Raw genomic sequence first — 13,305 nt, 5'->3', positions numbered from 1 at the left:
GCTTTTGGCCTCGGCTTTCCGCTTCCGTGGTTTCGGCCGTTCTCGGTGTGGTGACCGAGCGGCCCAGGTGGTGCACGGAGGGTCCGCGCGCCGGGGGCGTCCGATAATGCGGTCATCGCTTCTCGGCCTTTTGGCTCAGATCAAGTGTAGTATCTGTTCTTATCAGTTTAATATCTGATATGTCCTCCATGCGAGGACAACATATTAAACGGATTTTTGCAACAGGGAGTCGGAACAGGGGCTCGCTCCGTCCGCTCCGCGCATCGCCCCGGTATTGCAGCGTCTCCGGGAAGGGTGCAATCTTTCTAAGCGTGTCAAAGAGAAAAGCTAGTGAGGGAGGGAGGGAGGGAGGGAAGGAAGGAAGGAGGGAGGGAAGGAGGGAATGTCTGAATGAGTGAGGTTTGGGGGAGAGGGGTTTAGGTTAGGGCTAGGGTTTTTGGGGTGAGGGTCAAAAAACCCTCAAAAGGGGGGGGGGGGGGGCCCCAACAAAGCGGAACAAGCGATCCCTACCAAAAAAACGGGGTGAAAAGGGGGTGTGGGCGGAGCCCTGTCGGCCGGTGGCGTTTTCCCGCCCTTTTAGATAAAAAAAAAAAAAAAACAAAAAAAAAGTGAGTGACTGAGTGAGTGAGTGACTGAGTGAGTGACTGAGTGAGTGAGTGACAGAGAGAGAGAGAGAGAGAGAGAGAGAGAGAGAGAGAGAGAGAGAGCTGGCTGACATTCAGCGGGGCCGAGGTGAAAAACTGGAAGGCAATCGGAATGAGTTTTTTATCGCCGTGTCAGTCGACACCAACACGGAGTGGACTGGCTGGAAGGCGCATACGATAAACACGTACGGATCTTAATGGAGAAAAAGCCATCAATGAAATGGAGAAAGTGCGGTAAGGAAAGAAAAGCCAAGCGGGCGGGCCGAGCCCCTCTGCGGCCCGTGGCGTTTCCGCGCCTTTTTTTTCCCGAGAAGGATGCGGTTCGCCCCGGTTCTCCCCGGTTCGCCCCCGCGGACGGGTGAGTCAGGGCCAACGGAGGGGTTGGGGGTAGGCCGTTTGGGTCGTTTCAAATCGACGCTCTGGTTCCCCTTCAGCACGCACAAGCCTTTCGCCTTTTACTAAAGACTTCCGTGGAGGGGAGCGCCGACGAGTGGAACGTGGTATTTTTGGGAGGCTTTGCCCGAGGGAGGGCAGAGCCTGATGGACTTGTGACAAAAGCAGGGTGAGGTTGGCTTTGGGGTTAGGTGCGTGCCTGCGGGTAAGGCAGGTTTTGTCTTTGCTTCTTCTGTAGCTGTTTCAATTCTGTTGCCTTTTCCTCGGCTTTCCGCTTCCGTCCCTGCTTGTCCTGCGGCTTTTGGCCTCGGCTTTCCGCTTCCGTCCCTGCTTGTCCTGCGGCTTTTGGCCTCGGCTTTCCGCTTCCGTCCCTGCTTGTCCTGCGGCTTTTGGCCTCGGCTTTCCGCTTCCGTCCCTGCTTGTCCTGCGGCTTTTGGCCTCGGCTTTCCGCTTCCGTCCCTGCTTGTCCTGCGGCTTTTGGCCTCGGCTTTCCGCTTCCGTCCCTGCTTGTCCTGCGGCTTTTGGCCTCGGCTTTCCGCTTCCGTCCCTGCTTGTCCTGCGGCTTTTGGCCTCGGCTTTCCGCTTCCGTGGTTTCGGCCGTTCTCGGTGTGGTGACCGAGCGGCCCAGGTGGTGCACGGAGGGTCCGCGCGCCGGGGGCGTCCGATAATGCGGTCATCGCTTCTCGGCCTTTTGGCTCAGATCAAGTGTAGTATCTGTTCTTATCAGTTTAATATCTGATATGTCCTCCATGCGAGGACAACATATTAAACGGATTTTTGCAACAGGGAGTCGGAACAGGGGCTCGCTCCGTCCGCTCCGCGCATCGCCCCGGTATTGCAGCGTCTCCGGGAAGGGTGCAATCTTTCTAAGCGTGTCAAAGAGAAAAGCTAGTGAGGGAGGGAGGGAGGGAGGGAAGGAAGGAAGGAGGGAGGGAAGGAGGGAATGTCTGAATGAGTGAGGTTTGGGGGAGAGGGGTTTAGGTTAGGGCTAGGGTTTTTGGGGTGAGGGTCAAAAAACCCTCAAAAGGGGGGGGGGGGGGGCCCCAACAAAGCGGAACAAGCGATCCCTACCAAAAAAACGGGGTGAAAAGGGGGTGTGGGCGGAGCCCTGTCGGCCGGTGGCGTTTTCCCGCCCTTTTAGATAAAAAAAAAAAAAAAACAAAAAAAAAGTGAGTGACTGAGTGAGTGAGTGACTGAGTGAGTGACTGAGTGAGTGAGTGACAGAGAGAGAGAGAGAGAGAGAGAGAGAGAGAGAGAGAGAGAGAGCTGGCTGACATTCAGCGGGGCCGAGGTGAAAAACTGGAAGGCAATCGGAATGAGTTTTTTATCGCCGTGTCAGTCGACACCAACACGGAGTGGACTGGCTGGAAGGCGCATACGATAAACACGTACGGATCTTAATGGAGAAAAAGCCATCAATGAAATGGAGAAAGTGCGGTAAGGAAAGAAAAGCCAAGCGGGCGGGCCGAGCCCCTCTGCGGCCCGTGGCGTTTCCGCGCCTTTTTTTTCCCGAGAAGGATGCGGTTCGCCCCGGTTCTCCCCGGTTCGCCCCCGCGGACGGGTGAGTCAGGGCCAACGGAGGGGTTGGGGGTAGGCCGTTTGGGTCGTTTCAAATCGACGCTCTGGTTCCCCTTCAGCACGCACAAGCCTTTCGCCTTTTACTAAAGACTTCCGTGGAGGGGAGCGCCGACGAGTGGAACGTGGTATTTTTGGGAGGCTTTGCCCGAGGGAGGGCAGAGCCTGATGGACTTGTGACAAAAGCAGGGTGAGGTTGGCTTTGGGGTTAGGTGCGTGCCTGCGGGTAAGGCAGGTTTTGTCTTTGCTTCTTCTGTAGCTGTTTCAATTCTGTTGCCTTTTCCTCGGCTTTCCGCTTCCGTCCCTGCTTGTCCTGCGGCTTTTGGCCTCGGCTTTCCGCTTCCGTCCCTGCTTGTCCTGCGGCTTTTGGCCTCGGCTTTCCGCTTCCGTCCCTGCTTGTCCTGCGGCTTTTGGCCTCGGCTTTCCGCTTCCGTCCCTGCTTGTCCTGCGGCTTTTGGCCTCGGCTTTCCGCTTCCGTCCCTGCTTGTCCTGCGGCTTTTGGCCTCGGCTTTCCGCTTCCGTCCCTGCTTGTCCTGCGGCTTTTGGCCTCGGCTTTCCGCTTCCGTCCCTGCTTGTCCTGCGGCTTTTGGCCTCGGCTTTCCGCTTCCGTGGTTTCGGCCGTTCTCGGTGTGGTGACCGAGCGGCCCAGGTGGTGCACGGAGGGTCCGCGCGCCGGGGGCGTCCGATAATGCGGTCATCGCTTCTCGGCCTTTTGGCTCAGATCAAGTGTAGTATCTGTTCTTATCAGTTTAATATCTGATATGTCCTCCATGCGAGGACAACATATTAAACGGATTTTTGCAACAGGGAGTCGGAACAGGGGCTCGCTCCGTCCGCTCCGCGCATCGCCCCGGTATTGCAGCGTCTCCGGGAAGGGTGCAATCTTTCTAAGCGTGTCAAAGAGAAAAGCTAGTGAGGGAGGGAGGGAGGGAGGGAAGGAAGGAAGGAGGGAGGGAAGGAGGGAATGTCTGAATGAGTGAGGTTTGGGGGAGAGGGGTTTAGGTTAGGGCTAGGGTTTTTGGGGTGAGGGTCAAAAAACCCTCAAAAGGGGGGGGGGGGGGGCCCCAACAAAGCGGAACAAGCGATCCCTACCAAAAAAACGGGGTGAAAAGGGGGTGTGGGCGGAGCCCTGTCGGCCGGTGGCGTTTTCCCGCCCTTTTAGATAAAAAAAAAAAAAAAAACAAAAAAAAAGTGAGTGACTGAGTGAGTGAGTGACTGAGTGAGTGACTGAGTGAGTGAGTGACAGAGAGAGAGAGAGAGAGAGAGAGAGAGAGAGAGAGAGAGAGAGAGAGCTGGCTGACATTCAGCGGGGCCGAGGTGAAAAACTGGAAGGCAATCGGAATGAGTTTTTTATCGCCGTGTCAGTCGACACCAACACGGAGTGGACTGGCTGGAAGGCGCATACGATAAACACGTACGGATCTTAATGGAGAAAAAGCCATCAATGAAATGGAGAAAGTGCGGTAAGGAAAGAAAAGCCAAGCGGGCGGGCCGAGCCCCTCTGCGGCCCGTGGCGTTTCCGCGCCTTTTTTTTCCCGAGAAGGATGCGGTTCGCCCCGGTTCTCCCCGGTTCGCCCCCGCGGACGGGTGAGTCAGGGCCAACGGAGGGGTTGGGGGTAGGCCGTTTGGGTCGTTTCAAATCGACGCTCTGGTTCCCCTTCAGCACGCACAAGCCTTTCGCCTTTTACTAAAGACTTCCGTGGAGGGGAGCGCCGACGAGTGGAACGTGGTATTTTTGGGAGGCTTTGCCCGAGGGAGGGCAGAGCCTGATGGACTTGTGACAAAAGCAGGGTGAGGTTGGCTTTGGGGTTAGGTGCGTGCCTGCGGGTAAGGCAGGTTTTGTCTTTGCTTCTTCTGTAGCTGTTTCAATTCTGTTGCCTTTTCCTCGGCTTTCCGCTTCCGTCCCTGCTTGTCCTGCGGCTTTTGGCCTCGGCTTTCCGCTTCCGTCCCTGCTTGTCCTGCGGCTTTTGGCCTCGGCTTTCCGCTTCCGTCCCTGCTTGTCCTGCGGCTTTTGGCCTCGGCTTTCCGCTTCCGTCCCTGCTTGTCCTGCGGCTTTTGGCCTCGGCTTTCCGCTTCCGTCCCTGCTTGTCCTGCGGCTTTTGGCCTCGGCTTTCCGCTTCCGTCCCTGCTTGTCCTGCGGCTTTTGGCCTCGGCTTTCCGCTTCCGTCCCTGCTTGTCCTGCGGCTTTTGGCCTCGGCTTTCCGCTTCCGTGGTTTCGGCCGTTCTCGGTGTGGTGACCGAGCGGCCCAGGTGGTGCACGGAGGGTCCGCGCGCCGGGGGCGTCCGATAATGCGGTCATCGCTTCTCGGCCTTTTGGCTCAGATCAAGTGTAGTATCTGTTCTTATCAGTTTAATATCTGATATGTCCTCCATGCGAGGACAACATATTAAACGGATTTTTGCAACAGGGAGTCGGAACAGGGGCTCGCTCCGTCCGCTCCGCGCATCGCCCCGGTATTGCAGCGTCTCCGGGAAGGGTGCAATCTTTCTAAGCGTGTCAAAGAGAAAAGCTAGTGAGGGAGGGAGGGAGGGAGGGAAGGAAGGAAGGAGGGAGGGAAGGAGGGAATGTCTGAATGAGTGAGGTTTGGGGGAGAGGGGTTTAGGTTAGGGCTAGGGTTTTTGGGGTGAGGGTCAAAAAACCCTCAAAAGGGGGGGGGGGGGGGCCCCAACAAAGCGGAACAAGCGATCCCTACCAAAAAAACGGGGTGAAAAGGGGGTGTGGGCGGAGCCCTGTCGGCCGGTGGCGTTTTCCCGCCCTTTTAGATAAAAAAAAAAAAAAAAACAAAAAAAAAGTGAGTGACTGAGTGAGTGAGTGACTGAGTGAGTGACTGAGTGAGTGAGTGACAGAGAGAGAGAGAGAGAGAGAGAGAGAGAGAGAGAGAGAGAGAGCTGGCTGACATTCAGCGGGGCCGAGGTGAAAAACTGGAAGGCAATCGGAATGAGTTTTTTATCGCCGTGTCAGTCGACACCAACACGGAGTGGACTGGCTGGAAGGCGCATACGATAAACACGTACGGATCTTAATGGAGAAAAAGCCATCAATGAAATGGAGAAAGTGCGGTAAGGAAAGAAAAGCCAAGCGGGCGGGCCGAGCCCCTCTGCGGCCCGTGGCGTTTCCGCGCCTTTTTTTTCCCGAGAAGGATGCGGTTCGCCCCGGTTCTCCCCGGTTCGCCCCCGCGGACGGGTGAGTCAGGGCCAACGGAGGGGTTGGGGGTAGGCCGTTTGGGTCGTTTCAAATCGACGCTCTGGTTCCCCTTCAGCACGCACAAGCCTTTCGCCTTTTACTAAAGACTTCCGTGGAGGGGAGCGCCGACGAGTGGAACGTGGTATTTTTGGGAGGCTTTGCCCGAGGGAGGGCAGAGCCTGATGGACTTGTGACAAAAGCAGGGTGAGGTTGGCTTTGGGGTTAGGTGCGTGCCTGCGGGTAAGGCAGGTTTTGTCTTTGCTTCTTCTGTAGCTGTTTCAATTCTGTTGCCTTTTCCTCGGCTTTCCGCTTCCGTCCCTGCTTGTCCTGCGGCTTTTGGCCTCGGCTTTCCGCTTCCGTCCCTGCTTGTCCTGCGGCTTTTGGCCTCGGCTTTCCGCTTCCGTCCCTGCTTGTCCTGCGGCTTTTGGCCTCGGCTTTCCGCTTCCGTCCCTGCTTGTCCTGCGGCTTTTGGCCTCGGCTTTCCGCTTCCGTCCCTGCTTGTCCTGCGGCTTTTGGCCTCGGCTTTCCGCTTCCGTCCCTGCTTGTCCTGCGGCTTTTGGCCTCGGCTTTCCGCTTCCGTCCCTGCTTGTCCTGCGGCTTTTGGCCTCGGCTTTCCGCTTCCGTGGTTTCGGCCGTTCTCGGTGTGGTGACCGAGCGGCCCAGGTGGTGCACGGAGGGTCCGCGCGCCGGGGGCGTCCGATAATGCGGTCATCGCTTCTCGGCCTTTTGGCTCAGATCAAGTGTAGTATCTGTTCTTATCAGTTTAATATCTGATATGTCCTCCATGCGAGGACAACATATTAAACGGATTTTTGCAACAGGGAGTCGGAACAGGGGCTCGCTCCGTCCGCTCCGCGCATCGCCCCGGTATTGCAGCGTCTCCGGGAAGGGTGCAATCTTTCTAAGCGTGTCAAAGAGAAAAGCTAGTGAGGGAGGGAGGGAGGGAGGGAAGGAAGGAAGGAGGGAGGGAAGGAGGGAATGTCTGAATGAGTGAGGTTTGGGGGAGAGGGGTTTAGGTTAGGGCTAGGGTTTTTGGGGTGAGGGTCAAAAAACCCTCAAAAGGGGGGGGGGGGGGCCCCAACAAAGCGGAACAAGCGATCCCTACCAAAAAAACGGGGTGAAAAGGGGGTGTGGGCGGAGCCCTGTCGGCCGGTGGCGTTTTCCCGCCCTTTTAGATAAAAAAAAACAAAAAACAAAAAAAAAGTGAGTGACTGAGTGAGTGAGTGACTGAGTGAGTGACTGAGTGAGTGAGTGACAGAGAGAGAGAGAGAGAGAGAGAGAGAGAGAGAGAGAGAGAGAGCTGGCTGACATTCAGCGGGGCCGAGGTGAAAAACTGGAAGGCAATCGGAATGAGTTTTTTATCGCCGTGTCAGTCGACACCAACACGGAGTGGACTGGCTGGAAGGCGCATACGATAAACACGTACGGATCTTAATGGAGAAAAAGCCATCAATGAAATGGAGAAAGTGCGGTAAGGAAAGAAAAGCCAAGCGGGCGGGCCGAGCCCCTCTGCGGCCCGTGGCGTTTCCGCGCCTTTTTTTTCCCGAGAAGGATGCGGTTCGCCCCGGTTCTCCCCGGTTCGCCCCCGCGGACGGGTGAGTCAGGGCCAACGGAGGGGTTGGGGGTAGGCCGTTTGGGTCGTTTCAAATCGACGCTCTGGTTCCCCTTCAGCACGCACAAGCCTTTCGCCTTTTACTAAAGACTTCCGTGGAGGGGAGCGCCGACGAGTGGAACGTGGTATTTTTGGGAGGCTTTGCCCGAGGGAGGGCAGAGCCTGATGGACTTGTGACAAAAGCAGGGTGAGGTTGGCTTTGGGGTTAGGTGCGTGCCTGCGGGTAAGGCAGGTTTTGTCTTTGCTTCTTCTGTAGCTGTTTCAATTCTGTTGCCTTTTCCTCGGCTTTCCGCTTCCGTCCCTGCTTGTCCTGCGGCTTTTGGCCTCGGCTTTCCGCTTCCGTCCCTGCTTGTCCTGCGGCTTTTGGCCTCGGCTTTCCGCTTCCGTCCCTGCTTGTCCTGCGGCTTTTGGCCTCGGCTTTCCGCTTCCGTCCCTGCTTGTCCTGCGGCTTTTGGCCTCGGCTTTCCGCTTCCGTCCCTGCTTGTCCTGCGGCTTTTGGCCTCGGCTTTCCGCTTCCGTCCCTGCTTGTCCTGCGGCTTTTGGCCTCGGCTTTCCGCTTCCGTCCCTGCTTGTCCTGCGGCTTTTGGCCTCGGCTTTCCGCTTCCGTGGTTTCGGCCGTTCTCGGTGTGGTGACCGAGCGGCCCAGGTGGTGCACGGAGGGTCCGCGCGCCGGGGGCGTCCGATAATGCGGTCATCGCTTCTCGGCCTTTTGGCTCAGATCAAGTGTAGTATCTGTTCTTATCAGTTTAATATCTGATATGTCCTCCATGCGAGGACAACATATTAAACGGATTTTTGCAACAGGGAGTCGGAACAGGGGCTCGCTCCGTCCGCTCCGCGCATCGCCCCGGTATTGCAGCGTCTCCGGGAAGGGTGCAATCTTTCTAAGCGTGTCAAAGAGAAAAGCTAGTGAGGGAGGGAGGGAGGGAGGGAAGGAAGGAAGGAGGGAGGGAAGGAGGGAATGTCTGAATGAGTGAGGTTTGGGGGAGAGGGGTTTAGGTTAGGGCTAGGGTTTTTGGGGTGAGGGTCAAAAAACCCTCAAAAGGGGGGGGGGGGGGGCCCCAACAAAGCGGAACAAGCGATCCCTACCAAAAAAACGGGGTGAAAAGGGGGTGTGGGCGGAGCCCTGTCGGCCGGTGGCGTTTTCCCGCCCTTTTAGATAAAAAAAAAAAAAAAACAAAAAAAAAGTGAGTGACTGAGTGAGTGAGTGACTGAGTGAGTGACTGAGTGAGTGAGTGACAGAGAGAGAGAGAGAGAGAGAGAGAGAGAGAGAGAGAGAGAGAGAGAGCTGGCTGACATTCAGCGGGGCCGAGGTGAAAAACTGGAAGGCAATCGGAATGAGTTTTTTATCGCCGTGTCAGTCGACACCAACACGGAGTGGACTGGCTGGAAGGCGCATACGATAAACACGTACGGATCTTAATGGAGAAAAAGCCATCAATGAAATGGAGAAAGTGCGGTAAGGAAAGAAAAGCCAAGCGGGCGGGCCGAGCCCCTCTGCGGCCCGTGGCGTTTCCGCGCCTTTTTTTTCCCGAGAAGGATGCGGTTCGCCCCGGTTCTCCCCGGTTCGCCCCCGCGGACGGGTGAGTCAGGGCCAACGGAGGGGTTGGGGGTAGGCCGTTTGGGTCGTTTCAAATCGACGCTCTGGTTCCCCTTCAGCACGCACAAGCCTTTCGCCTTTTACTAAAGACTTCCGTGGAGGGGAGCGCCGACGAGTGGAACGTGGTATTTTTGGGAGGCTTTGCCCGAGGGAGGGCAGAGCCTGATGGACTTGTGACAAAAGCAGGGTGAGGTTGGCTTTGGGGTTAGGTGCGTGCCTGCGGGTAAGGCAGGTTTTGTCTTTGCTTCTTCTGTAGCTGTTTCAATTCTGTTGCCTTTTCCTCGGCTTTCCGCTTCCGTCCCTGCTTGTCCTGCGGCTTTTGGCCTCGGCTTTCCGCTTCCGTCCCTGCTTGTCCTGCGGCTTTTGGCCTCGGCTTTCCGCTTCCGTCCCTGCTTGTCCTGCGGCTTTTGGCCTCGGCTTTCCGCTTCCGTCCCTGCTTGTCCTGCGGCTTTTGGCCTCGGCTTTCCGCTTCCGTCCCTGCTTGTCCTGCGGCTTTTGGCCTCGGCTTTCCGCTTCCGTCCCTGCTTGTCCTGCGGCTTTTGGCCTCGGCTTTCCGCTTCCGTCCCTGCTTGTCCTGCGGCTTTTGGCCTCGGCTTTCCGCTTCCGTGGTTTCGGCCGTTCTCGGTGTGGTGACCGAGCGGCCCAGGTGGTGCACGGAGGGTCCGCGCGCCGGGGGCGTCCGATAATGCGGTCATCGCTTCTCGGCCTTTTGGCTAAGATCAAGTGTAGTATCTGTTCTTATCAGTTTAATATCTGATATGTCCTCCATGCGAGGACAACATATTAAACGGATTTTTGCAACAGGGAGTCGGAACAGGGGCTCGCTCCGTCCGCTCCGCGCATCGCCCCGGTATTGCAGCGTCTCCGGGAAGGGTGCAATCTTTCTAAGCGTGTCAAAGAGAAAAGCTAGTGAGGGAGGGAGGGAGGGAGGGAAGGAAGGAAGGAGGGAGGGAAGGAGGGAATGTCTGAATGAGTGAGGTTTGGGGGAGAGGGGTTTAGGTTAGGGCTAGGGTTTTTGGGGTGAGGGTCAAAAAACCCTCAAAAGGGGGGGGGGGGGGGCCCCAACAAAGCGGAACAAGCGATCCCTACCAAAAAAACGGGGTGAAAAGGGGGTGTGGGCGGAGCCCTGTCGGCCGGTGGCGTTTTCCCGCCCTTTTAGATAAAAAAAAACAAAAAAAAAAAAAAACAAAAAAAAAGTGAGTGACTGAGTGAGTGAGTGACTGAGTGAGTGACTGAGTGAGTGAGTGACAGAGAGAGAGAGAGAGAGAGAGAGAGAGAGAGAGAGAGAGAGAGAGAGAGCTGGCTGACATTCAGCGGGGCCGAGGTGAAAAACTGGAAGGCAATCGGAATGAGTTTTTTATCGCCGTGTCAGTCGACACCAACACGGAGTGGACTGGCTGGAAGGCGCATACGATAAACACGTACGGATCTTAATGGAGAAAAAGCCATCAATGAAATGGAGAAAGTGCGGTAAGGAAAGAAAAGCCAAGCGGGCGGGCCGAGCCCCTCTGCGGCCCGTGGCGTTTCCGCGCCTTTTTTTTCCCGAGAAGGATGCGGTTCGCCCCGGTTCTCCCCGGTTCGCCCCCGCGGACGGGTGAGTCAGGGCCAACGGAGGGGTTGGGGGTAGGCCGTTTGGGTCGTTTCAAATCGACGCTCTGGTTCCCCTTCAGCACGCACAAGCCTTTCGCCTTTTACTAAAGACTTCCGTGGAGGGGAGCGCCGACGAGTGGAACGTGGTATTTTTGGGAGGCTTTGCCCGAGGGAGGGCAGAGCCTGATGGACTTGTGACAAAAGCAGGGTGAGGTTGGCTTTGGGGTTAGGTGCGTGCCTGCGGGTAAGGCAGGTTTTGTCTTTGCTTCTTCTGTAGCTGTTTCAATTCTGTTGCCTTTTCCTCGGCTTTCCGCTTCCGTCCCTGCTTGTCCTGCGGCTTTTGGCCTCGGCTTTCCGCTTCCGTCCCTGCTTGTCCTGCGGCTTTTGGCCTCGGCTTTCCGCTTCCGTCCCTGCTTGTCCTGCGGCTTTTGGCCTCGGCTTTCCGCTTCCGTCCCTGCTTGTCCTGCGGCTTTTGGCCTCGGCTTTCCGCTTCCGTCCCTGCTTGTCCTGCGGCTTTTGGCCTCGGCTTTCCGCTTCCGTCCCTGCTTGTCCTGCGGCTTTTGGCCTCGGCTTTCCGCTTCCGTCCCTGCTTGTCCTGCGGCTTTTGGCCTCGGCTTTCCGCTTCCGTGGTTTCGGCCGTTCTCGGTGTGGTGACCGAGCGGCCCAGGTGGTGCACGGAGGGTCCGCGCGCCGGGGGCGTCCGATAATGCGGTCATCGCTTCTCGGCCTTTTGGCTCAGATCAAGTGTAGTATCTGTTCTTATCAGTTTAATATCTGATATGTCCTCCATGCGAGGACAACATATTAAACGGATTTTTGCAACAGGGAGTCGGAACAGGGGCTCGCTCCGTCCGCTCCGCGCATCGCCCCGGTATTGCAGCGTCTCCGGGAAGGGTGCAATCTTTCTAAGCGTGTCAAAGAGAAAAGCTAGTGAGGGAGGGAGGGAGGGAGGGAAGGAAGGAAGGAGGGAGGGAAGGAGGGAATGTCTGAATGAGTGAGGTTTGGGGGAGAGGGGTTTAGGTTAGGGCTAGGGTTTTTGGGGTGAGGGTCAAAAAACCCTCAAAAGGGGGGGGGGGGGGGCCCCAACAAAGCGGAACAAGCGATCCCTACCAAAAAAACGGGGTGAAAAGGGGGTGTGGGCGGAGCCCTGTCGGCCGGTGGCGTTTTCCCGCCCTTTTAGATAAAAAAAAAAAAAAAACAAAAAAAAACAAAAAAAAAGTGAGTGACTGAGTGAGTGAGTGACTGAGTGAGTGAGTGACTGAGTGAGTGACTGAGTGAGTGAGTGACAGAGAGAGAGAGAGAGAGAGAGAGAGAGAGAGAGCTGGCTGACATTCAGCGGGGCCGAGGTGAAAAACTGGAAGGCAATCGGAATGAGTTTTTTATCGCCGTGTCAGTCGACACCAACACGGAGTGGACTGGCTGGAAGGCGCATACGATAAACACGTACGGATCTTAATGGAGAAAAAGCCATCAATGAAATGGAGAAAGTGCGGTAAGGAAAGAAAAGCCAAGCGGGCGGGCCGAGCCCCTCTGCGGCCCGTGGCGTTTCCGCGCCTTTTTTTTCCCGAGAAGGATGCGGTTCGCCCCGGTTCTCCCCGGTTCGCCCCCGCGGACGGGTGAGTCAGGGCCAACGGAGGGGTTGGGGGTAGGCCGTTTGGGTCGTTTCAAATCGACGCTCTGGTTCCCCTTCAGCACGCACAAGCCTTTCGCCTTTTACTAAAGACTTCCGTGGAGGGGAGCGCCGACGAGTGGAACGTGGTATTTTTGGGAGGCTTTGCCCGAGGGAGGGCAGAGCCTGATGGACTTGTGACAAAAGCAGGGTGAGGTTGGCTTTGGGGTTAGGTGCGTGCCTGCGGGTAAGGCAGGTTTTGTCTTTGCTTCTTCTGTAGCTGTTTCAATTCTGTTGCCTTTTCCTCGGCTTTCCGCTTCCGTCCCTGCTTGTCCTGCGGCTTTTGGCCTCGGCTTTCCGCTTCCGTCCCTGCTTGTCCTGCGGCTTTTGGCCTCGGCTTTCCGCTTCCGTCCCTGCTTGTCCTGCGGCTTTTGGCCTCGGCTTTCCGCTTCCGTCCCTGCTTGTCCTGCGGCTTTTGGCCTCGGCTTTCCGCTTCCGTCCCTGCTTGTCCTGCGGCTTTTGGCCTCGGCTTTCCGCTTCCGTCCCTGCTTGTCCTGCGGCTTTTGGCCTCGGCTTTCCGCTTCCGTCCCTGCTTGTCCTGCGGCTTTTGGCCTCGGCTTTCCGCTTCCGTCCCTGCTTGTCCTGCGGCTTTTGGCCTCGGCTTTCCGCTTCCGTGGTTTCGGCCGTTCTCGGTGTGGTGACCGAGCGGCCCAGGTGGTGCACGGAGGGTCCGCGCGCCGGGGGCGTCCGATAATGCGGTCATCGCTTCTCGGCCTTTTGGCTAAGATCAAGTGTAGTATCTGTTCTTATCAGTTTAATATCTGATATGTCCTCCATGCGAGGACAACATATTAAACGGATTTTTGCAACAGGGAGTCGGAACAGGGGCTCGCTCCGTCCGCTCCGCGCATCGCCCCGGTATTGCAGCGTCTCCGGGAAGGGTGCAATCTTTCTAAGCGTGTCAAAGAGAAAAGCTAGTGAGGGAGGGAGGGAGGGAGGGAAGGAAGGAAGGAGGGAGGGAAGGAGGGAATGTCTGAATGAGTGAGGTTTGGGGGAGAGGGGTTTAGGTTAGGGCTAGGGTTTTTGGGGTGAGGGTCA

The 13,305-nt window shown here is 56.9% G+C and overlaps 17 non-coding genes across 17 annotated transcripts; all 17 read left to right on the top strand.

Annotated features, from left to right (window-relative positions):
- The first annotated feature begins 114 nt into the window (after positions 1-114).
- On the top strand, positions 115-305 carry LOC136958160 (U2 spliceosomal RNA). The gene has a single exon (XR_010878440.1). It is a non-coding gene; the product is annotated as a U2 spliceosomal RNA (small nuclear RNA).
- A 753-nt stretch (positions 306-1,058) lies between these two features.
- LOC136958352 (U5 spliceosomal RNA) lies at positions 1,059-1,176 on the top strand. Its single transcript, XR_010878615.1, has one exon. It is a non-coding gene; the product is annotated as a U5 spliceosomal RNA (small nuclear RNA).
- A 536-nt stretch (positions 1,177-1,712) lies between these two features.
- Positions 1,713-1,903, top strand: LOC136958159 (U2 spliceosomal RNA). The gene has a single exon (XR_010878439.1). It is a non-coding gene; the product is annotated as a U2 spliceosomal RNA (small nuclear RNA).
- Positions 1,904-2,654: 751 nt separating this feature from the next.
- LOC136958351 (U5 spliceosomal RNA) lies at positions 2,655-2,772 on the top strand. The gene has a single exon (XR_010878614.1). It is a non-coding gene; the product is annotated as a U5 spliceosomal RNA (small nuclear RNA).
- Positions 2,773-3,308: 536 nt separating this feature from the next.
- LOC136958158 (U2 spliceosomal RNA) lies at positions 3,309-3,499 on the top strand. The gene has a single exon (XR_010878438.1). It is a non-coding gene; the product is annotated as a U2 spliceosomal RNA (small nuclear RNA).
- Positions 3,500-4,255: 756 nt separating this feature from the next.
- On the top strand, positions 4,256-4,373 carry LOC136958350 (U5 spliceosomal RNA). The gene has a single exon (XR_010878613.1). It is a non-coding gene; the product is annotated as a U5 spliceosomal RNA (small nuclear RNA).
- A 536-nt stretch (positions 4,374-4,909) lies between these two features.
- LOC136958157 (U2 spliceosomal RNA) lies at positions 4,910-5,100 on the top strand. Its single transcript, XR_010878437.1, has one exon. It is a non-coding gene; the product is annotated as a U2 spliceosomal RNA (small nuclear RNA).
- A 752-nt stretch (positions 5,101-5,852) lies between these two features.
- Positions 5,853-5,970, top strand: LOC136958349 (U5 spliceosomal RNA). The gene has a single exon (XR_010878612.1). It is a non-coding gene; the product is annotated as a U5 spliceosomal RNA (small nuclear RNA).
- A 536-nt stretch (positions 5,971-6,506) lies between these two features.
- Positions 6,507-6,697, top strand: LOC136958156 (U2 spliceosomal RNA). Its single transcript, XR_010878436.1, has one exon. It is a non-coding gene; the product is annotated as a U2 spliceosomal RNA (small nuclear RNA).
- A 750-nt stretch (positions 6,698-7,447) lies between these two features.
- Positions 7,448-7,565, top strand: LOC136958348 (U5 spliceosomal RNA). The gene has a single exon (XR_010878611.1). It is a non-coding gene; the product is annotated as a U5 spliceosomal RNA (small nuclear RNA).
- A 536-nt stretch (positions 7,566-8,101) lies between these two features.
- On the top strand, positions 8,102-8,292 carry LOC136958153 (U2 spliceosomal RNA). Its single transcript, XR_010878434.1, has one exon. It is a non-coding gene; the product is annotated as a U2 spliceosomal RNA (small nuclear RNA).
- Positions 8,293-9,047: 755 nt separating this feature from the next.
- LOC136958347 (U5 spliceosomal RNA) lies at positions 9,048-9,165 on the top strand. Its single transcript, XR_010878610.1, has one exon. It is a non-coding gene; the product is annotated as a U5 spliceosomal RNA (small nuclear RNA).
- Positions 9,166-9,701: 536 nt separating this feature from the next.
- On the top strand, positions 9,702-9,892 carry LOC136958423 (U2 spliceosomal RNA). Its single transcript, XR_010878683.1, has one exon. It is a non-coding gene; the product is annotated as a U2 spliceosomal RNA (small nuclear RNA).
- A 766-nt stretch (positions 9,893-10,658) lies between these two features.
- On the top strand, positions 10,659-10,776 carry LOC136958346 (U5 spliceosomal RNA). The gene has a single exon (XR_010878609.1). It is a non-coding gene; the product is annotated as a U5 spliceosomal RNA (small nuclear RNA).
- A 536-nt stretch (positions 10,777-11,312) lies between these two features.
- Positions 11,313-11,503, top strand: LOC136958152 (U2 spliceosomal RNA). The gene has a single exon (XR_010878433.1). It is a non-coding gene; the product is annotated as a U2 spliceosomal RNA (small nuclear RNA).
- A 767-nt stretch (positions 11,504-12,270) lies between these two features.
- Positions 12,271-12,388, top strand: LOC136958345 (U5 spliceosomal RNA). The gene has a single exon (XR_010878608.1). It is a non-coding gene; the product is annotated as a U5 spliceosomal RNA (small nuclear RNA).
- Positions 12,389-12,968: 580 nt separating this feature from the next.
- LOC136958422 (U2 spliceosomal RNA) lies at positions 12,969-13,159 on the top strand. The gene has a single exon (XR_010878682.1). It is a non-coding gene; the product is annotated as a U2 spliceosomal RNA (small nuclear RNA).
- Positions 13,160-13,305: the final 146 nt, after the last annotated feature.

The sequence above is a fragment of the Osmerus mordax genome, chromosome 15, assembly GCF_038355195.1.
Source record: "Osmerus mordax isolate fOsmMor3 chromosome 15, fOsmMor3.pri, whole genome shotgun sequence".
Taxonomy (NCBI): Eukaryota; Metazoa; Chordata; class Actinopteri; order Osmeriformes; family Osmeridae; genus Osmerus; species Osmerus mordax.
The sequence above is the reverse complement of the archived record's forward strand: the minus strand, read 5'-3'. Positions and strand labels throughout refer to the sequence as shown.